Here is a 21,558-nt window from a genome sequence, read left to right as displayed (position 1 = left end):
GTCCAGGACGCTCCCTCCCCCGATCCAAGTTGGAATTAGCATCCTCTTGGGGGTGAGCGCGGCTCGGGGCGCGCGCGGGCCGGGGACCCCCAGCGCAGCCCCTCCGGGCGGGCGGGCGCGGGGCCCGGACCTGGGTGGGGAGGATAGGGAGCCGGGTGGGCGGAGGAAGGGGGTGGGGTGGGTGGGGAAGTAGGAAGAGGCTCGGCGGCGAGGGGAGGAGGAGGAAGGGAAGGGGAGGGGTAGGGTGGGGAGGGGAGAGCTGGGGAGAGCTGGGGAGAGCAGGGGAGGGAAGGGCGGGAGGGGGAGGGGCGGGGAGCTGGAGAGATTAAGTTTTTGTGTGTGTGTCCCTGTGTGCGTGTGTCATTTTAAGGTGGCCCGGGAGCGGCCCAGAAGAGCCGGCAGCGGCCCGAGGAGCTAAGGACCGAGCCGAGAGCCATGCCGCGCTGAGAGGGGGACCCACACAGCCACCGCCACCGCCACCGCCGCCGGGTGGGGTGGGAGGGGCGGGAGCCGCCGCCGCCGCCTCCCGGGTGGGCGCCCTTCGCCGTGGACGCCGGCGGCCCGGGACGAGGTAAGAGGGGCCCCGGGGGAGGGCTGGGGCCGCTACCGCCCCCGCCTCACCTGCGGCGGCGGGCTGGGGCGCCGCGCCGCGCCTCACTGCGCCACTCGGGGCGGGGAAGGAGGGCGAAGGACACGGAGCCGGCATCCGAGGACATCTTTGGTCTGCGCCCCCGGCCCCGCGTCCCTGCTCGGAGCCCAGCGGTGGACGCCGGCCTGGGGGGTCCCGGCTTGCCGCCCCCCGCTGCCGGTCGCGCCTGCTGGCCGCCGTTTGCGCCAGGATTTTTGTTGTTGTGATGAGAGTTGATGAATGCGAAGTAGGCGGTCACCTTCCTTCCCATCAGGAATGGCAAAGCGAAAAAAAAAAAACAAAAAAAAAACCGAAACCCCGAGCGCGGCGGCGGCCGGAGGGCAGCGGTAGCGGCGGCTTCTCGGCGACGGTTTCCTAGGCGCCCCCGGCTCCTGCTCCCCGAGGCCGGTGGGTGCGCGCACCGGGACCGCCCGCGACCCAGGCCGAGCGCGCGGCGCGCCGCAGGGACAATATGGCCGGATCCCCCGGGACCGGGAGTCCGAGCGCGCGGGGCCTTGCGCTTGCGGGGCGGGGGCGGGGGAGAGCGGGGGTCCGCGGGGAAATCGGGGCGCGCGCGGCGAGGGGCCCCCAGGGGAGCGGCCCCTACCGGCCGTGGATTCCGCGCGGCGCCCCGGGAGCGTTAGCTAAAGACGGGAAAGGAGGAGAAGTGGAACCCTTTTGTTTTGCCGGCCCCGCATTGTTGGCTCCTCCGGGCAGCCGGGCCACATCTGCCGCCGCTGCCGCCAGCACTGCCGCTCTGGGCTCGGCCCGCCAAAGTCGCAGCGGGGCGGGGGCCCGGGGTGGGCCGGGCGGCGGGCGGGGGCCGGGCGGGCCGGGCATTTCCTCTGCCCGGCCGCGCTCCCGCGGGCACCACTTCCTCCTCGCCAGTCGCCGCCGCGAGCCCGGCCGGCCCGCCTCCCCCGCTCGGGCCGCACTTTTCGGGTGGGGCGAACCCAAAAGAAAAAGTTTCGCAGGAGGGGCTGGCGAGGGCGCGCCCTGGGCTGCGGGGACCCGGCGCGGCGCAGCTCCGGCTGGGCCGCGCGTCGCCTCTTCCTTCCCGTGCTCCGCAGCCAGGACGGACCGCGAGGCCGAGGGGAAGCGCCTTTCTTTCTCTGCCTCGCGCTCCACCAGCGCCCGGGGCAAGTTGGGCAGAGGCGCGCGGGAGCCCGGGCGCGCGGGGCCTTTCTCCAGCGGGAGGCCCCGCGCCGCGCGGATCGCCCGCAACCCACGCAGCGCCTTGGTGCCGTGAGGCCGCGCGGGCCGGGCAGCTCCGCGCGGTCACAGGCGGCCGCGGCGACACACACACGCGGACACATGCTGCCCAGTGCCTCGCTTTCCGCCGCCGCGGACGGTCACGGGCACTGAGTGTGCGTGTGCGCGAGTGTGGTGGTCTCACCCCTCCCCTCCCGGCCCCCGAGGAGTTTCTCCGGAGGCGGCCCGAGCAGCAGTTGGCCCCAGGGGTCCCCATGCTTAGTATTTTACAGGGAAAAGGAGGGATTTTTCGTAGAAATCCCAGTTGCTCTGCGTCCTTACGGGGGAGGCGGCTGCCAGTGGCCTACGTCGTCATGCCGGGCTCACTGGCGCTCTCCGGGCCAAACAGATCTTTCTGGATTTTTCCCCTCGTTTTTCTTTAAAGATGGGAGATCGGGTTAAGTTCTTAGAGAGTCAGATGTGAGTGGCTTGAAGGGTAGACAAGAGAATTCTATTCTATAAATATGCATTGGGAATTTAAAATGCTAAGTGCCTTATTTGCAATTCTGTTGGATATTCTAGAGACTAGTATATTTTTATCTGACATGGATAATTTGGAGGGGACGTGTATTTTGGTTAGTTTACACAGGGACTGTGCCTCCTAACTTTGGTAAAATATATCAAACTCTCCTACTAGTCTTTCAAAGAATATCTTCCCTGCTAGGTTCTTGGGTTCAAAGGCGTTTTAAGAATTACCTCGTGCTCAGTCCCTGAGACTGCTGCTGTTCTGCCTCTAGGGTTCTCAAAGTAGAATTAGTTTCCTTGTACTTCGGAGAATTGCACTGTTTTGAATTTTTTTTTTTAAACAAATCTTTCACGTTTTGAAGTAATGGGACTTTAAAGGATCTTGTTTTTATAGTCATTTGATTTCAAAGAGCACTTCTTACCGCAATTATCAAGCGATATCCAAAATGCTAATCAAACACTTTTACTCAGAGCAGCTTTAATAGTGAAACAGGGTTTTTTTTTTCCCCTTTATTGTAGGTAACAGGGGCTGTGTCCTAGAGTGGAAACACTAAATATGCTTTTGTCTGGCATCAGATCTCCGAGCTGCTCTGACACTCTCCTGCGAAAACCCCTGGTGCCCTTTTTATTGCCCCCCAAAGAAAAGTTAATGAGACGGTGGGTTTCGAGCAAGAAAGCAGACCCTCCTTCTCGCAAAATATGCTTACAGTTGCCATTGAAGTTGCATGTTAGCCGTGAATGCACTTGCCTTTAATGAAACCAGTTTAATCGTTCACACTTGATCAAGTGTAACAGGGCCAAACAAAGGAAATAAGCCAGCATATTTCTGTGGAGCATTGAGGGGCTTAGTGTAAGTGTTGATGCTGGGTCACCCCCTCCCCCCACTCTGCCCGAGTACAAGGGAGTGAGGCTTGAAGGCAAAGGGGATTTATGGCTCTGATTGGTTCTCTGTGCCCCAGGGGTAGGGGACCCAGTTTGTCCCTGTAGAAAGTAGTTATTAGAGGGAATTTAAAAATCTTGGGTTTGGAGCTTGCTTTGAACCTGCCAAGGTGCTTTTGGGTTTAAATCTTTTTCCAGTTTGGAACGATAAGGCTAAGGGAGGGGGTACGTGGTCGCCTTCCTTCCTAATTGTACCTTAATGAGGCTGAGTGGAGGGAGAGAGGAGGCTTTGCAGACTGTGCTCAGGGCCCTGTGTTATTTACGACGGGGGATCTTTGAAACTGGCCCCGGAATGGGTGTTCTCCTGGGGGAGGGGCAGGGTAAATTACCTTTACTTACTGTGATTTCATAAAAAACCTCTTTGTCTCTAAAATATATTTTTTCCCGCTCAGCACGAGTTTCAGCTGATGTCTAGGACTTAGCCATTGACTTAGAGAAGAAGTATCTTGCAATGCTTGCGAAGCGTGTCTTTCTAAAGTTGAGAAAGTAAAAAAGTTTGGCCACTTAAAAACAAACACTCCTAACATTGTAAAAAGACACCAGTGACATATTTTGGCCCTTTAAGACTCAGGGCACACCTGTTCCTGTCCCTGGCATTGTTCATCTGGTCGGTACACAGGATGAAGGAGGAAAACTCGCTTATCTGTGTAATTATTAACCAGCCCCTTGGTTCCCCTTTCAGGGAATAATCAATAGCTTTGCTCTTGACTCTTAAAGCTCCAAACAGAAATCCTATTCATAAGTCTGAAAAGCGAGATGAAACGAAACAAACAGCCACCACCACAACAAATAAAACTACAAAACCAGTGCCACTTTGTCAGTGTCTATGAGTAGCCCGCCCCAAGGTACAAAGTGGGAGAGTGTGAAATACCCACAGACCGAGCAAAGCGCTGGATTTGGAGAGGCTGTTGTGCTGGCCGCAGCTAAGATCTGTCTGCAAGCAGGGAGCTCAGGATGGCTCCCACCGTTTAGATCCGGCGATCAAAAACAAAAAGGGCTGCGCCTCCCAGGAGGCCCCGCTGAGACGGAGTACCAGCCTGCCATTGGCCAGCAGCCCTCTTCCACCATGAATCATTTCTGAAGGCAAAGTTATACCCTTCGCACTTAACGCTTTCCCTAAATGGAAAAAATGTAAAGAGTTTACAGCTACGCTAGAATGGCCACCCCGGTTGTCATTTTTTACCTCTTGTCATTTCAATATAGAAGGCTGTCACCATAATGTATGTGAGCGCAGCCTGGGTCCCTCTGTTAATAATCTTTCTATCAGTGGAGAGCAGCAGCCCAAGTGTCCCCTGTCCCTGATAACAGGCCACAAATAGAGAGTCACACAGTCTACGACTGGGAAAGGAAATTTATCTGTTAGGGCACTACTCAGGTGCGCTTTCCACCGTGTCTGGCTGCTGGTTCCGCTGCAGAGCGTGGGACCCGTTTTTGTAGGAATTAAAAAATTGGAGTGTGGTTTGCCTGACCCCTTGAAAAGACATACTTGTCCTTAACAGAAGCGATACCCTATGGTGAAATGTTTGGGGGGCGGAGGGGGTGGCTCATTTCCCTGCAGTGTTTCTGTGAGTCGCTAGCTAAGGAAGGCTTGTGTGGACTCAACTGAAAACTTCCAGCAGACACATAGAAATGCTGGGCTGGATGGCTCTGAGGCTGTGCTGCGGACACAGATCCGTTCCCTGGCACAGCTGGTAAGCATGCCCTAATTTACAGTGCTACAGTTACAGCACTTTGGGGGAGAGGGAAAATGCAAGGCTTCTCCCCTAACCTAATCTTTTGAAGTTAATTTTTATTCAAGTCCGTGTTTGATGGAATATGTATCAAAGACTTATGAAAGGTTTTTGTTTTTTTTTCCTTTTTTTAAAAAACCCTATCTCTGGGTTTGGGAAATTATACGTAATAATCGCTAAAAACTTCAGAACCATTTTTAAGGTGTTCGGTGTTTCTTTTGATCCTGGTTTAATGGATAGTACCCAGAAGCCATCGGTGTGGCTCTAATGACGTTCACAAATTAATGTTTGGGCATAATCTGGAGTTTGCTTTTAGCTATCATTATGAACGTTGAAAGCCTCAATGACGGCTGCACTCTGGCGTCCGGGACTTGCCCAGTGAAAAGAAGGGCTTTGCACATTGTGCAGAAAAAGAGGGATTCACGAATGGATACAGAATGGACAATAGGGAGAGAGCCAGGCCATTGTTTGTGGGGCATGTTGACAATGGGAGCCAAGGGCCAGCCCCGCAGCCTTCATCCTTCATTCTTCTGGCCGCAGGAGCACAGAACTCCAGGAGCTGCAGCCTGGGTGGGAGCCTGGCACCCCTCGCAGCGTGGGCCACAGCCCTCTCCCCTGCCCGCTGTTCTTCGAAGGTGCTCTTTCTGGACTCTTGGGGAACTTTTCTTGAGGAAAGGTTCTCCAAGCAGAGAGGAGGCTGCTTCAGAGAAAGTGTAAAAGGCAGACTCCCCCCCCCCCAAGTGCAATTTTAAGAAATATTCACCGTTTCCCAGACATGGATGCATCCCAAGTCACGGGACGAAGTCGTGTTTACTTGTATGACTCCTCGCGTTCAAGGCGTCCGCAGTCCGTTTGTAGTGTCCGGGAAAGTGCACTAATGGGAGGGTTGGTTGCATTTTGGTGTTTTGTGCCACAGCTGCTGCCTTTTCTGAAGACGCTCATCGGTGTGGCAGCTCCCTCCTCCGATCACCAAGCACCCCACGTCCACGCGGGAGCTGAGGTTGCAGAATGGAGCCAGCTCTAGCCAAAGGGACAGGCCCTCCTGCTCCCTTTCTTCACCCTCTCCCCTAACTGGAGGCAGGGTGGACAGGGACCACTGTTGGGGGCCCATGCCAGCCGGGTCTGATTTCAGCCAGGTCCACTTGGTCAGAACTTGGGGGGCCAGCGGACCTTCCCATCTGTATCTAGCCTGGCCCCTCCCTGGGTGACTGTTTCAGAAATGACCTGGTTTACCTGTTTCAGATTTAACAGATGGTTGCCTGTTGGTTTAATAGTCACAGAAATGTTGATGAAACAGTTGGGTTCTTATTCATGAGGCAAGTGATGCTTTTGGGTTTATGGAGAGCAGAACTGACTTCTTTCCCGGAGAATAACAGCCTTCCTTTTCCCCAAAGGTCAGGTGGTGTTTAGAGGATGTTAATCCCCAAGGGCTCTCCTCTGAACCTGGGCAGTCTCACCTTCGGCTGTTTTCTAGGAATTTAAAACAGGTCGGGGAGGGGGCGGGGTGCATCCCTGTGGCTCTTAAAAAAAATTTTCCCACTTGTAAAATGTAAAAGTAATACACCTTTCATGTTGTTGCTTTTACGCCCTTCAGAAGCGCTCTTCTGATCAGAAACGTGCTTTTTGCATTAAAGGAAATCCTTAATTATTACTTGAAAGATACTGTTATCTGGCTTGCAGGGTGATTGGAAATAATGGCAATAATTCTGTGTGGCATCCCAGCCTGGGTTGTGGCAGGAACCTGGAAGGGCCCTTTGACAGGCTGTGTAACATAGATGGTGTGCGGGTCTTTCTGCAGCTAGCCAAGGGGTTGTGGGCTCACTGCTGGCCTCCAGCAATCTGTCCCCAGCCCAGGACAAACAGAAACTTCATTATGGAGCCACGGAATCCCAGGAAGTTTCTTTGGAAGCAACCATAGACCTAGATCATAGAGTTCAACTCCTCTGGCCTAATGGGATCCCCCCCCCCACCCCAGTATGGCAATTTAAAAAGTCTACCTAGTGTCTAGGCTAGCAGACTGTGTAACCGTCCTCAAACCTGAATGGTGTGTACCCCCCCCCCCAGGTGTAGTGGGGGGGGGTTGGCGAGGAGGGGGAAACAGCAGGTGAAGCTCCTTTGCTTTGGAGGTTTGAGAGGCCGGGAAAGGGTTTGTGCACCTTTCCTGTTGACTGCACTCGGCTGACGCATGTCTTGAATGCTGTCCTCCGGAAGTGCAAACAGTCAGTTTGTCCTCTGCTGTTCAGGCCCAGTGGGTCTAGGGAAGGCTGGGGAAGTCCCACAAGCCCTTTCGGGTGGTGGGGACCAAGGGATGTTGCAGCCCCGGGCCCTGGCCACCTGGGGTGAGCGGGGAGGGCCCTCCCGAGCTCTTAGAACCCAGTCCAGGAATGGTCGAGGGGAGTGAGAACGGCCACCTGGACTGGAGCGGCCTGGCCTGGTCACTGGTGCCTGTGCTTGTTCTGCTGGTGGTGGCAGCAGGGGGGCCTCGCACTGGCTGAGCGCGGCTGCCCTGGGTCCCAGGTGGGGCAGAGCTTTCCAGACACGGAGACCCCGAAGGTGTCCCGCACTCTACCTGATGAACTGGTGTGGGGTGTGGGGAATGCTGTGTTTTTTCCAAGCGGGGGGCAGATATTTTTTTAAGATTTTCCTGCCCCTTGTCCAGAAGTCTGCACCTCTGGCGGGTCCATGCCCATCTGCCCTTCAGGGCCTGGACGGAGCAGGAGCTGGGCGGCAGCTCAGTGGGAATGACATTTCTGTCCCCGTTCTCTGGTGTCACAGGAGCACACAGGTGAACCTTTTCCTCAGCACTTGCAGGTTATGGGCGGGAAGTCACTCCGAGTCCATTTTTCGGTGCCGTTATCAGTGTGCACATATAAGTGCCTACAAGTGAAATCGCAGAATGTTTTTGATCTTAAAAACATTTCACAGTTGTTCATGTTCACGACGCTCCGCGGGCGGGTAAAGAGCGATTCCTGTGCCACGCGCGGAAGAGCTGGAGCTGCCGCGAGTTCTGGAGAGGCTGTGCTCGGCCCGGTCCGGCGCGGGGCTGGGCCCTGGCGGAACCGCTGCGACCGTCCAGGCTGCAGCCCGGGCGACCTCGGGCGCCCTGCGCCACCTTCCCCGCCCTGCGCCACCTTCCCCGCCCTGCGCCACCTTCCCCGCGGAGCGGGCACACCTGGCGCGCTCTGCCTGCGGGGCGGGGCGGCTGCGTGCGGGGTTCCAGGACCCCGGGCTGCAGGGAGGCTGGAGTCGCCCTCCCCCGCCCAGGCCGGCTCCCTGCCCCCACCCCTTTTCCTGGCTCCGCGGGAAGCGCCCCTCCCTTGCGGCCCCCTTTTCACTTGTAAATCGGCATCTCCTCCCGCCCCTGGAAAGTCCTCCAGGGTGGTAGAAAGCCCCCTCCCCCACGAACCCCCCACTTCCTTTCTCTGAAGGGTCACCCTGGGCAGACGGTTCAGGCCGGGTGCCCTCGGGGTCACCCAGACAGGGAAGAGGCTCTGAGATGGCAGCACCTCCAGGTGGGTCCAGAACCAGGAAACGGGGGCACCCGCCTGAGGCGCACCTCCTGATCCCAAGCCTGGGGACGCTTGTCCCTGTTGTGTCCCCGCACCAGCCTTTCCCGGTGACACGAATGTTCGCCAATCAATCGCTGGACGATGGTCAAGACGGAGCAAACGGCGGCAGCGCTGTGGGCACCGGGCCCTGCAGGTGCCGAGGCGGGGCTTCTGCGCCCCCTCAACACGTGGAATTGCACGACAGGCCGCCTGGTCGCTGCTGCGGGACATGGCGGGGGTACCCGGCCTTCCCCGGGGTCTGCGCCGGGACAGGACGCCAGCGCACCCGCTCTGCCCTTCGGGTGCAGTGCCTGTCGGGCGGGGAGCGCGGGCAGCCGTGAGTAGAAGTTGCCCACCAGTGAGTGGTAGAGCCCGGACGACCTAGGGCGTTTGCAGCTGCTGGGCCCTGGGAGGAATTCCTGTGTCCACCAGGCCATTTCAGTCGTCCTTGCTGTGAAGGCTGCAGTGCAACGTGCAGTTACTGAGCACTTACTGACTTGGTGTCTGTGTCACGCTTTCACGAAACACTTGGTGTGTGTTGCGTAGGATTTTCACTAGGGGGTGTGAAGGAGGCGCCTCCAGGCTTGCCCATGGCACCCTGTGTCCCAGGGCAGCAGAGCCGGGATGGGAACCCGACTAGGCAGTGAGGTTCCAGTGGGATTTCCTGCCCCGAGAACCTCTCCTCTTGCCACCCCGAGAACAGGGAGGGGAGAGTTTTCAGTGGCCCCGGAATCTAGCATGTTCTCCTCAGGATTCAGATGGGCCACTCAGAAACAAGGATCTGTCGTGTGTCAGGCCCTGAGTTGCTGTCCAGGTCACCGGGGCTCCGAGAAGTCTGGCTTCTTTTCATTTCCTTCTTTGATTAACGCTCTTTTGTCAGGATCTCACCATCACGGCCAAGGAGGGGTTTCTAGATAGTTTCCCGGGCCAGGCCTGTTTTAAGTTCACGACACTTTCTGGGTTAACGAACAGCGTGGCTCCTGGTCCGCAGCTTGCATGGCTGCCTCGGTGGACGGGCCGGCTGGAGCGCGGGGTGAGGGCGGCCCTCCTGGATCGCAGGCTTCCCACGTGGCAGGACCCAGGCACGGTGTGTTGCTCCAGCACATCCTTGTTTGTCCTCACATTCTCCCTGAGGTGGAAGTGAGTTGCTGTTTGACCGATGAAGATGCTGAGGGTCAGGAAGGTTATGCAAAGCGAAGGAGCCTGAAGGGTTTCCAGGTCTAGCTCCATGTGGCTCTCTCTCCGTAACTGAGAAGTCGTTTGGCTTTGGGCTGGCACTTGGGTACATTTGGGAATGGTGTTGCCACACTAGGCAAGAATTTGCTCCCTGTCCCTCCATGTGGCTGTCCGATGCACAAACCCCCCCCCCCCCAACACACCTGCCTACACCCTGGGATTGTGTGGATGGCTTTCCCAGTGCTTAGGGTTTTGTGGATCAGTGGCCAGGTGCCACGTTATTAGTAGATAGACTGGAATCCCGTTTGTGGTCAGGATTGGTGAACTTGTCTTTGCAGCAGGCTCTTCCCTTCCTGTTGTGAGTCCCTCCCTTGGGGGAGGGGCTGCAGGTGGATGGGATGCTCCCCTCCCTCCTCTCCCTGGCTGTTGCTCACTTTCCACCTGGACTCGCTTTGTCCGTCTTACAACGTGAGTAGGTTCCTGTGTTGAACATTAGGGGTTTGGGGGGAAGAGGCAGGGAAGACGGTGAGGATTTCACCTAAGGGGGATGGTCTGCACCGCTCTTGTCAAAACCAGCCAGGAACTCGATTCAGCCAGCCAGGTCAGCCTCCTCTGGGTTGCTGCCCTGCCTGTGCCTTGGCCTTCGAGAGGAATTCGAATGAATGCTCTCAACAAAAGAACAGCCTTCTTTTCAAAGAGGCGATCTGAATGGGAGGGCAGGGCGCAGAGTTGGGTGTGTCTCGAAGTCTGGAGTTGAGCCCTGCTTGGGTGATTAACTCACCTGAAAGGCACCCAGAGCAGGTGATGCCGGAGCTCTCCGGCTGACCTTGGCTTCCTTCAAGGTAAGGTCCCCACACGGTGGAGATTTTCCTGAAAAACAGGCTTGCCTTTAATTACGAGATTACCTTCCTGCCCTACAGTGCATCTCTTCCTTTTTCCAACACGTGTGTGCTTGCAGGCGCAGGGGTGCTTGGGAAATCCTGAAGCCTTGGCTGGTATCCCAAGGCCCCACAGGGGCTGGGGGTGGAGGGGACACAGTGTACACGCTGCCTGGGCCTGTGGGTTCTGCCTGGTCTTCTGGAGGGCTGAGGGGACGGCCAGGGGTGGGGGTGTCTCTTGACCAGTGAGTCATGTTCACCCCCATGTGCTGGCTCGGCTCCAGCTTGGGTAATGATTATGCTCTTTGAAGCCCCACTGTGGTGGGCTGCAGGGTTTCAGGGTCAGCCCTGGGCGGCTCCCTCTCACTTGTGCTCCTGCAGGACTGAGAAGGGAGGGCTGCCCTCTGGGCCTAACTGTCCGGACAGTGGAAGTGAAAGGGTCCGAAGGCATCTAAGCAAGGAACGCTCTGACATCCGTGGCGGTTTTGTCTTCCTTTGCTGGCTGGCCACAGCACGCAGGTTCTTGATGGGAGCCACGGTTTGTGGGGGGGTCCGAGATCCCTCTGGGTCTGTGGTGCGGGAGGTGGGGATCCCTGTCCCATCCCGGATTTCAGGGATCCCTGGCTCTGCAAGAAAACCCCTGCTCTTGGCATCCCAGCTGCTCCATTAGGACCTGAGGGCACGCTGATAGGTTCCCCGCGTGCCCACGCTGGTGCCAGAGGAGCCCAGCGTTGCCCGAGACCCTGGTTTTCTCGCCCTGGCTTTTGTGTGCTCCTCCAAGGTGCTGGTGCTTTTCACTCGGGGCTGAGGGGTGGGTTTTCCCCCCACACACACACCATCCTTTCTTCTCATTTCTCCACTAAGCCTGGGATTAAGAATGTGGCTCCCACTGACAAAAGCCAGGAGATTTCAGCATTAAAGTTGGAATTCTGTCTGTAATGATGTCTTCCTGAGTATTTAAGGAGGACTTTGAACGGTGGGTGATTTTTTTTTTTTCCTCCCTAATCTGGCCAGATGTGCTCCAAGTGGAGTGGACAAAGGAGGAAGCTTCTTTGCGGGAATTGTAAGCTCCCCTTGCTCGTGTCCCTGGTCCCAGGGCGGGAAGGGAGCAGGGTTGTGCCTAGCAGTTTGGATTGTGCTCTTACTGTGTCTGCCAGGCCTGAGAGCTTAGCCCCTCGGAGCTCAGCAAAAGCACTGGAAACACGCACTGCAAATGTAACTCTGGTTCTTTAAAATGTCTCTGCAAGGGAGATTAAATGCCCCCCCAATCCCTTTCATCTTCTAAAGCAGCAGTGGGCAAGTGGGGGTCTTAGGGAGAGAGACTGGGGGGTCGGGTTCCGTGTCATTTGTGGGAAGGGGGCGGGTCAGCTTTGGGCCATGTCTGTAGTTGGGACTACTTGGCAGGTGGGGCTGCCCGCTCAGACCCACGCTCTGGGTGCCCCTGCTGCCTTCTTTGAGCCAGTGGGCTGACCTCAGTGTCCTCTGCACTTTGGCGAGGGTGAGGTCCCACCGAAATATCTGCCCTCAGAGTGATTCCTACAAAAGGCACACGGTTTTATCCTCTGCACAGCAAGGATGAGCTGTGCGCAGCCCCACGGAAGGGGAGGGGCATAGTGAGAAGGTTGGGGTGGGAGAGGGGCACCCAGTGCCCGGGCAGGGAAGGGGCGGGCCTGCCCTCGCCCCAGAGCCGCCCCTTTGCTCCTGGATTCCTGGGGCCAAAGTGATGAACTGAAAGCCTTTCGGGAGGTTGTTTTTAGACTGTGGAATGTTACTTTGTATTAGGTCACTCAAGAAATGCCTAGTAAAATATTTACTTTCTATTTCAGACCTGCTTTCCCTTCCCAGAGAAGAAAGGGAGCAGTTGGTGCTGCCTGCCTTTGTCTGAGGGCGGCCAGGTGGGGCCCAGCGCCGCCTCCCCAGCTCCCCTTGACACACAGCTCTGCTGGGGAGCTGGCTCAGCACCCTGTTTACAGAGCAGCCAGAGGGGTGGAGGGGGCTTGACCTGGCCACATTCCTAGGCAGGGTTTGTTTAGAAAGAGGCGCTGTATCTGACCCCTTCCTCTCTCCAGTCCGTGTGTCCGGAGTGGCTTGTTGGGTTTGTCTTCCTGGCGTGTGGTGGGCATTGGGCATCAGCAGGTCTGGTGACGGCCCGGGTCGCACTGGGTGGCCAGTCTGCGGTGGGTGTTCGTGAGTGTTCCTGGCCCTGAAGATGGGGGTGCTTAGTCACCTCCAGGGCATTCATTCAGTCGCGGGGGCTGACCTGCGCAGTCTGGGTGCCTGGGTGCTGGGACTGGTCTGCGCTCCTTGTTGGGCTCCAGGTGCCCTTAGTGGGCTCCTGTGAGTGAAATGGGGGGGGGGGGCGCTGAGGGGACGTGTTTGGGAAGATGTCCTTCCAGGGTCTGTGGAAGAGACCGTTTGTCTTGTCTCCTTCAGGGCGGGCTGGTCATTTCATGGACCAGCAGTTTCTTGGGGCTGAATTCATGCCCTTAAAGAAACCTCACTTGGAAATCGAGATGATCCATGGAAATGACCTTGGGGAGGTAGCTGCAGTTGGAATGCACAGGCAGTGGGGGTCAGGGGTCAGGATGCCCTGGCTCCTCGGCTTCGGATCCTGGGTGTGTGCACGGACGTGTACGCGGATGCAGGGGAGCTGCTCCGATGTCCCTGTTTGTTACCGTCATTGCTGGTATCACTGGAGAGCAGCGGAAATGGGGCACAGCAGCGTTCTGGGGAGTCCGGGTGATTGGCCCCCACGCCCCCTTCCCGCCTCCGCCTTGTCGAGCTCTACCTCCCTCTAGAAAGGAAAGTTGGGACTCGGGTCTCCCCGAGGACATGGAGAGGTCCTTGCTGCCCCGTTTCATCAGGAGGGAGCTGGCACCCCTCAGCCGCCCAGCCCTGCCCTGGCGGAGTCCCCACGTGAGTTTAGTGTGAGACACTGGCTGTGGGCATGGTGGTTTTCATGAGTGACTCACCAGTCTCTAGGGAGGAGCCCAGGTGGTTTGAGAGGGTGGCTTCTGGAGCAGGGGGGATTCCCAGGGCACCCCTGGCCAGGAGTGCGTCTCCTGGGGCTCCAGCCAACGCCCTGTTGGAGAAGCTCCAGCTGGGACCAGAACATCTGTCCTGATCACATCCTCCGGGTGGCTTTGTGCAGCCAGCCCCGAACCCGCCCGGCAGCAGGCAGACTGTTCCCTGCAGAACCAGCTGCTCCCAGCACACACCCACACACCCGGGGCTCAGTTTTGAACATTTGACACAACAAATGATTGAAAGATTTTACATAACTCGGATACCTCCCACCCAGCCGAAATCTGAATGACTACGATTTGAAAGTGGAAATAGGATTTCTGCCCGACCCAGTCTCTCTCTCTTCAAGAGGGATTCTCCACCCCCTCGAACAGCACCAGGCATTCCTGGGGACACGGATCCCATTCCATGCGTGTCCATGAACATCGCTGGGTCCGCATTCTGACACACTTGACATTTAACTCTTCACCAATGGGCAGCATTTGCTGAGAGGGGGCTGGGCTGAGTGTCAGCCAGGAGAGAAATCGTCTTTGCAAAATCAGTTGTCAAATACGGGCCACCCTGTGCCGCACAATTCGTTTTGTTTTGTTTTTTTCTTTATTGGTTTTCTTAGAGAGGAAGGGAGAGATAGAGATGGAAACATTGATGAGAAAGAACATCGATTGGCCGCCGCCGCCTGCATTGCCCCCACTGGGGATCAGGCCCACAACCTGGGCATGTGCCCTGACTGGGAATCGAACCTGCGACCTCTTGGTGCCTGGGTGGATGCTCAACCACGGAGCCACGTGGGCCGGGCAGCACACGTTGAAAATCTATACTCACAAGTCCAGAATGGGTGCGGTGGTGTCTGACCACCACCAAGCATGAACTTGGGATCAGCACAGGGCACATCCACCTCGTTGTGCAGGTGGAGGGGGTCCCCCTCCAGGGGCTCACTGGCACCGGTAGCATCATTTCATCGCCGTGCCAGACTTGGATTTGGGGGCGGCACCTTCCGTCTCAGAAACGAAAATAAACACATTTTGCTGCAAACCCTCTATCTTGATGGGTGATGTTATTAATTCGGAGGCTTCAGCGAGGCCGATAGCTTTCGATGCCCTCTGACCTTTGCTCTGTGGGCAGAAAGCCTCTGGGGTACACGCACTCATTTTGTTTTTCGTAGCAGCCCTGATGTGAGACAGGGAGGCCCTGTGGTCACTTCCGCTTAGGAATCGACAGACCAGCCTCCCCCTGTGTTCGTGGGCTCACAGTTAATGGATGATGGAGCAGGGTCTGAACGGGTCCTCCTCCAGTACCAAACTGGGACATAGCCCAGTTCTAGGGTTGAGGGGGTGTGTGTACAGGTTTGAACGCCGGGAGGGGCAGGGAAGTCCATCCAGTTAGGAGTCTGGAGCCTTCCTTGGGAGTCATTTCTGCTTGTTGAAGGCAAGCTTAAAGGTGAGTTTGAAAGGACATGCGTGTTGTCCTCAGACGAGAATGGCCTAAGGGGCCTTCATCTACCCTCTGATACGAGCCCGCTGTCTTGGGCACAAAGGATTTGCCCTTTGTGGTTTGGGTAGCTACTTCTGGGGGAGTTGAGGTACTCTCTGGTACATGCAGAACCATCGACTGTGAGAGAAACCACTGCCATTCCCTTAACCGACACCTGGCAGAGGGGCGCAGGGCTGAGTGGGCAGGGCCACAGGTCAGGAGGCCCCCAACTCGGCTCCAGGATGAGGAGCAGAATCTTTTGGGGCCCTAATACTTTCTTTCGGGGTTGCTTTTGGACTTGGGGTAGCAGAGAACGGACTTTATGACTTACGGTGTTTATGAAGCCTCGCATGCCTGTCCATATCCTTCTAGACATCTTAACAGAGGTTAGATACAAAGTAAAGCAGGGCGCAGGGACGGAGATACTCCCATAAGCAGTATCAGAGCGTTAGGCAGTGCAGTTACATTGTGTCTACTTCCTAGTTAAGCAGTTATGCGTTACTGAAGAACCACCTGTAAGAGATTTAGGGAAGCTTTATAATTTAGTAGGCCAAATAAGAATAGATGTTTTAGACTTTGACATTGTGGTAAGGGGATCCCGTTTGGATTGACCTGTGGGAGTCTGTGCAGTGACACTGAGGTAGATTGGCGTCTTCGGAAAGCGTCCTGTTGAAGGAGAAGGTGCTTCTCCAGCACACACAGCTACGCCTGCGTGCGGAGCCAGGAGGGTTCACGCTGAAGTTCGGCAAAGCACTAAGGGTGGGCGAGCTGGGTAGGTGGCAGGTGCTCAGGTGCGTGGGTGGAGGGCGGGGTGTTCCCGGCTGAGGGGCGGGGAGGCTGACCACTGAGCGCTGGAGGAAGCTGGTTGCTCCCCTGTGATGGAGAAGTGCAGCATGACGTGTGAGAAAGCAGCATCCGAGGGCTGTGCGCTGATGGTCCCAAGCCCTCCCCCGCCTCCATCCTGACGAGCTGAAGGCCTTGGGCAAGGGACCCCACCTCTGTGTGCTCTGTGCCCTTGTGGGTGGGTGTCTGAGGGTTCGCTGACAGTGCGTGGCAAACCCTCGAGCGAATTCTCAATGTGGGCATTACTGTTTACGTTGGCGTAACGAGAATGGGGTGTGGGCAGTGGGAGGGCTGGATCTGCAGGTGAAAGGGTGCCACAGGGTCACGGGGCGGCCCTGAGTTCAGTTACCACCATCAGACACGCCACCTGAGAGCCACTGACAGCCGTGGCTCCTGGGAGAGGGAACCAGCCATGGACTCCGCGTGGGTGAGGGCGGAGGGCCTGTCAGGCGTTTGGGACACAGACCCACAGTCCAGGTGCCCAGCTGGCTGCGGGCAGAGAGGGGGAAGGTCGGGGGTCAGCTCAAGTACTTGGGTGCGTGGTGGGTCAGTCACCATTTCCACCCAGTTTGTCTCGCGCGGAAGCTTGAGTTTCTGTCTGGGTACCTGGGCATGGTCCTGCCCTGTCCTTCAGCCCAGGTGGCAGGGCGGGGATAGGTCATTGCCTGGCTCTGCCTCCCGAAGGTCCTCTGCGGGGCAGGCGGTGGGGGCAGCCCTCTAATGGAAGGGACCAGTAGGGGAGGCTTCTCTGCAGCTCTGATACTGGGTTCTCTGCACAAGGCCCTCCTGGGCAGGCGCTCCTGGGCGTCAGCGCCACCGGACGGGGGACCTGCTTGGCTGGGTATGGCCTCTGGGGGGAGCTCAGAGGGGATGCTGGTGTGGCCCATGCACCCATGTCCCGGACTCGCCCGGGATGACCACGGCGGCTGTTAGCAAGTGTAGGGCCGGCGGGAACCTGTCCCATCTGCTAACACGTGGGTTTCGGGTTAGGTTGAAGGGAGAGTCAGGAGGCTCAATGTGATGCATGCACCCCGAGGTAAGAGCAACTGAGGAACAGTATTTGAGGGGAATCTCATTTTTCACTTCCTGGCCACAGGCTGCTGCAGGTGCAGGGTCTGGACCTCGAGAGGACACACCCCTTTCTGTCCCAGGCTGGTTCCGAGGTCTCAAGGCTGGTGGGCTGGGCTGGGTGTCTGCAGGGGTCGCCCGCCTTTGGTTGGGGTGCTCCCCTGGCTGCGGCGCGGTCAATTTGCTGCACAGGGAACCTCATTTGTTTTCATTATTTGTTTTGGTCCTTTAAAAATTTTTTTTAAAAGCTGATCTTTATTGTTAAGTATTACAGATGTCCCCCCTTTCCCTCCCATTGACCCCCCCCCAGCCCGCTCCTACCCCAGTTTACACACAGGGCAGTGAACCCCGACCGTGTGCCGTTCTGCAGGTCTTGACAAGCGGTGTGTGAACACCACGTGGTCACAGAACAGTCCTGCCACCAAGGAAAGTCCCCCGCTCCACCACTCCTCAGGTCGCCCCTTTCTGAGTAAAAAGACTGGCCTCGGACGTGTGGGGAGGTAGGCAGATGCTGGTGCGGTGCCAGCATTTTCTGGGACATCTGTCCTAGGATTTCGCGTGGCCTGGGACGACGCTGCAGTCACAACAGGTGGACTTGTTTGAGTGACACCACCCAGGCCATCCCGGGGGTGCCTGAGGATGAAGGAAGTTGGCCTGGGCTGGGCACGTTGGCTGGAAGACCAGCACTGTATGGGCATCTTGTCTGCCCCGTTAACAGGCCCCTCCCCCACCCCGCCCCCAGCCGGGGCAGTTCTGGGTCTACATATTCAGGCCTCAGTGCATCTCAGGCCATTCTCCCCGGGCCTCCTGGGGACACGGCAGCTGCTTGCTGCGTCCTCCACACAGTGTCCCGCCAGCCCCTCTTGGACGGTGCCTGGGAACAGGTGCCTCTGTCCCCCGGTGGCAGGTCCAGAGAGCTGGGGAGTGACCACGAGGCCACTGGCTGCTTTCTCCTTTCTCCATGGGGACGTGGCTGCGGAGAGCGCCGCGCGGTGGACTCACTGTGTGCTGTGTCCTGCGCCCGGTCTGTGTTCCTGAGACGCCCCCGAGGCGCAGAGCCGCGGGCCTTCCTCAACCCTGTGTTCCTGCAGGGAGAGGCCAGCGCCTTCTGGGGGCCAGGAGGGTGGTTTGTGCAAAGCCTGCAGGACTGGAGAACTTGGCTGCGGGGAGGGCGCCTGGCTCCGGGTCCCCCCCTGGCATCCTGGGTGTCTGGGTGTCAGGATCGCGGCTTCCCTCGGGTGGAGCTGTTTCAGGAGAAGGTGCGGGACGCTCGTGCTTGGCAGTGTGTTCCCTGCTGCCCGCTGAGCGAAGCCACCCACTCGCTTTCTCATCGTTTCTAATATTCTCTTATTTCTATTCAGTTGGGGGAAATTTTTTGAAATGAGTCTCGGAAATTTTTAAATTGGTATCTGGGGATCGCTGCATGTATTAATTTTCTGGTTGTTGCTGGAAATGTCTTCGTGGTGCTGGCCGTGTGTCCTCCCCGCTGGCCCCAGCGCCGAGGGCAGGCGACAGCAGCCCTCACGCTCGGCGGCTCATGGTGCGTCTTCTCTCGTGTGGACATTCGCTGTGAGGAAACCTTTTACGCCTGTGAGCTCAGACTAGATGCGACCTTGGCTTCTGCCCTGAAATTCATGTCTCAGCATCCGTGGCCTGGTTGGGGTGGCCGTCTGAACTGCCACGTGGCCATTGCCGTGGCGATATGGTCGCATGGTTCCCGGAGTTGGGGGTCTTCCAGGTTCAGGGGGCTGGAGCCTGGGTTAGTAGCTGAAAGGTTGGCACCCCGGCACGTCCTGAAGGCTTTAGGAGACGGTGGGACAGGGCGGTTGGAACCGCCATCCTGGACCCTGAGCGGAAGGGGTGTGTGTGTGTGTGTGTGTGTGTGTGTGTGTGTGTGTGGCCTCCAGGCTGCTCTCCGGCCGTTCCTACCGCTACAGCCGGTGGGCATACCCAGGTCCTCCATGGTCCTCACCAGGGAGAAAAGCTGCCCAGAGGCTGGAGTTGATTTAAACATAAGGGAGACACATGTTTGATGTCCGGAAGGGCGACCACAAGCGTGTTCCGTAGTGCCCTCTACACAGTGAAGGCACCCGTGGGTGCTCAGCAGCTGCTGTGGGCACAGCAGGGGGCCCCGCCCCCGCCAGGCCCTCGGTCAGTGCCTCCCCTGGGGCCCCACGCCGGTCTCCACAGGGTCACTTGCAGGTGGGCAGCCGCTGCCCCGGCCGAGCAGCTTGCCGCCATGTGCCCAGGCCCGTGCTGGGCTGGGAGAGCTGAGGCGTGCGAATCGTCCAGGGGCGTCCGGAGGCCGCGGGTGGGAAGGCCTTTGTTTCAACCAGGGATGATGATGATAATGTTCATAATACAGCTCCTTTCTCTTGAGTGCCAGGAGGGTGCCAGGAGGGGAGAAGATACAAAGTGTTCGGTGTGGCCATCGTAGCGGCGGATGTGCCTGTCCCTGGCCCGGGGCGGCTCGCTAACTTGCCGACGCAGCTCTTGGGTCCCAGCTGCTGCCGGGGGGCCTCAGTGGGGCTCGGATCCAGATCCCGGGCCTGTGCACCGCTCAGCGACCTCGCGACTCTGTGGACGCACCCGAGGCCGTCTGGGGCTCGCAAGCTGCGCTTCTCGCCCCCAGAACCAAGGTCTCGGGGTGAGGTTTCAAGGCTCCGGAAGCCGACAGGCGTTTCAAGAGGCTGGTCCTTTGTGAAAACAGACATTTTTGTTTACATGTGGGTGGTGGTTGGCTGGTCTGATTTTTTTTTTTTTTTTGAACCTCTGGCTTGGAGAAGTTTTCCCTTTGGTGATGGTAATTATCCTTTCCTGGTTCGTAAATTGATTACAGCAGCTCGTTCAAGTCTTGCACGTTTGATTATCCTCCAGCCTCCTTCTGCCTCTTATTTAAACTTATTTTTAGCTCAGTCTTTGAAACCTCCACGGTGAGACTGTCCATCTTCTGGTGTTTTCCGAGCTGCCGAAGGCCGTTGTAATCAGCCCCATCCAGGGTTGCCTTGTGAGTCATGGAAGCCTGCTGGGACGTGGCCGGCTGGACGAGGCCTGGGTTTGGGCTGGACGTGTCCATGAATGAGCTTTACCAGGAGCCACAGGGATGACGAGGGGGTGAGGTGTGACCCCAGCCTAACCTGGGTGGAAGGAAGTGGGGCAGCCTGTCACTCTTTGCTTCCTGAGGTACCTGCCCAGGGCTTTGCTAATGGTTTGCTGCAGGTGAGTTAGTGCTGTGTCCTGTGGCTGTTGGGGACCCTGGTCCCCAAGCTCGGTTTTGCAAATCAGTGAGAGCAATATGCTGGTTTTTGGGGGGTGCAGGGGTACCCTGGTCTGGGCCTCCCCTGCCTCTGATCTCAGAGGCCCCTGAAGGCTGCAAGCCCCGCGGACTCCCGGATGTTTTCTGAGCCTTACCTCGAGAAGAATGAAAGCCTCTTTGGTGCTTGATTTGATTTGTTTGCTGGAAGTTTTAGCACAAAAGCAGGAAGGAAAACGAGTGTGTTGGAGGTGGTTGCTGGACGGGCAGGAGGTTATTTACGGATTTTTGCTGACAGTCCTTGTTTAAAGGAATTCCCTGTGAGATTTATGAAGCCTTTCCAATTTATTGTCTTTTCAAGTGTAAGGTAAGCAAATAAATAGGTTATTCTCTTTTATTATAAACCCAGCCAGTGTGAGATTAAAAATGGGAGGAAGCGGGGCTCCGTTTTTCCAGCCCAGTGTGCTTCTGGAATTTGGAAAGCATCTTGGAAAAGCTTTGTTTGGTTTTTGGCTCGAGCACATTGTGCGTTTAAAAGATAAAATTTGACTCTTGATATTGTGTGCCGTCCCCTCCCCATCCTTGAAGGGAACCGGCTGCTGCCTCCGGGGACGGCTGGGCCTTGAGGACCGGCCGCCGTGGTCAGCAGGGACACACAGGCCCCTTGGGAACCGGGATGACGGGTTCCCAAGACCCTGCTCTGGGTTTGGTCCCAGCTGCTTCACCCAGAAGCGACACCCTCCGTGGGCTGGGGTCATCGCCCCTCGTAAGAAACAGCCCTTGCTGATCAAATGGTGAACTTTTCCCCCCGGACCCGGCTTCCCGTCTCCCTGATTTCCCCGTCCCTGTCCCTTTTCTTTTTAGACCCCACCTCTGGAATTGCTGGTGCTTTCGGTGGATGGTGATTTGGGTGATTTAGGTCGAGAATAAGCACAGGAACACGAGACCTTGTAAAAGATAAACACCTCATATCCTGGTGGTGGCTTCGGTGCTGAAGATCAGGGAGAGTTGGGTGACCCCCCCCCAACTAACTACAGACCCCCCTTCACCCGGAGCCCATTGACCTCGCTCCTGCCTCTCCCACCGCCGCGGGCAGCCCCATGGAGACACCCTGCTAGTGCGTGAGGACCTGCGGTCTCTGTCCCGGGACGCCAGTGGCCTGGTGAAGGTGTTCCGGGGGCACTGACCCTCAGTGCCGAGGACAGTGCTCTGTGCAGCCTGGGTGAGGTCACCGGCCCCTGGCATGTGCTGGGTGCACTCGGTGGGTTCAGGGACGGAGTTCTGT

General features: G+C 57.4%; 1 protein-coding gene across 3 annotated transcripts in view; it reads left to right on the top strand.

Moving 5' to 3' along the window:
* Positions 1–353: 353 nt before the first annotated feature.
* CTBP2 (C-terminal binding protein 2) overlaps positions 354–21,558 on the top strand; it is a 141,005-nt gene continuing 119,800 nt past the window's right edge. Inside the window, exon 1 of one of the 3 annotated variants that reach the window (XM_036265879.1) lies at positions 354–571. The gene's annotated coding sequence lies outside the window, so the exon portion shown is untranslated. Of the gene's footprint in view, positions 572–963; positions 1,037–21,558 lie in introns of those variants that run through there. The other 2 variants (XM_036265882.1, XM_036265881.1) reach the window with 2 other exon arrangements.

Source organism: Molossus molossus, unplaced genomic scaffold (assembly GCF_014108415.1).
Source record: "Molossus molossus isolate mMolMol1 unplaced genomic scaffold, mMolMol1.p scaffold_m16_p_17, whole genome shotgun sequence".
NCBI lineage: Eukaryota > Metazoa > Chordata > Mammalia > Chiroptera > Molossidae > Molossus > Molossus molossus.
This window is presented reverse-complemented; position numbering and strand designations above follow the sequence as displayed.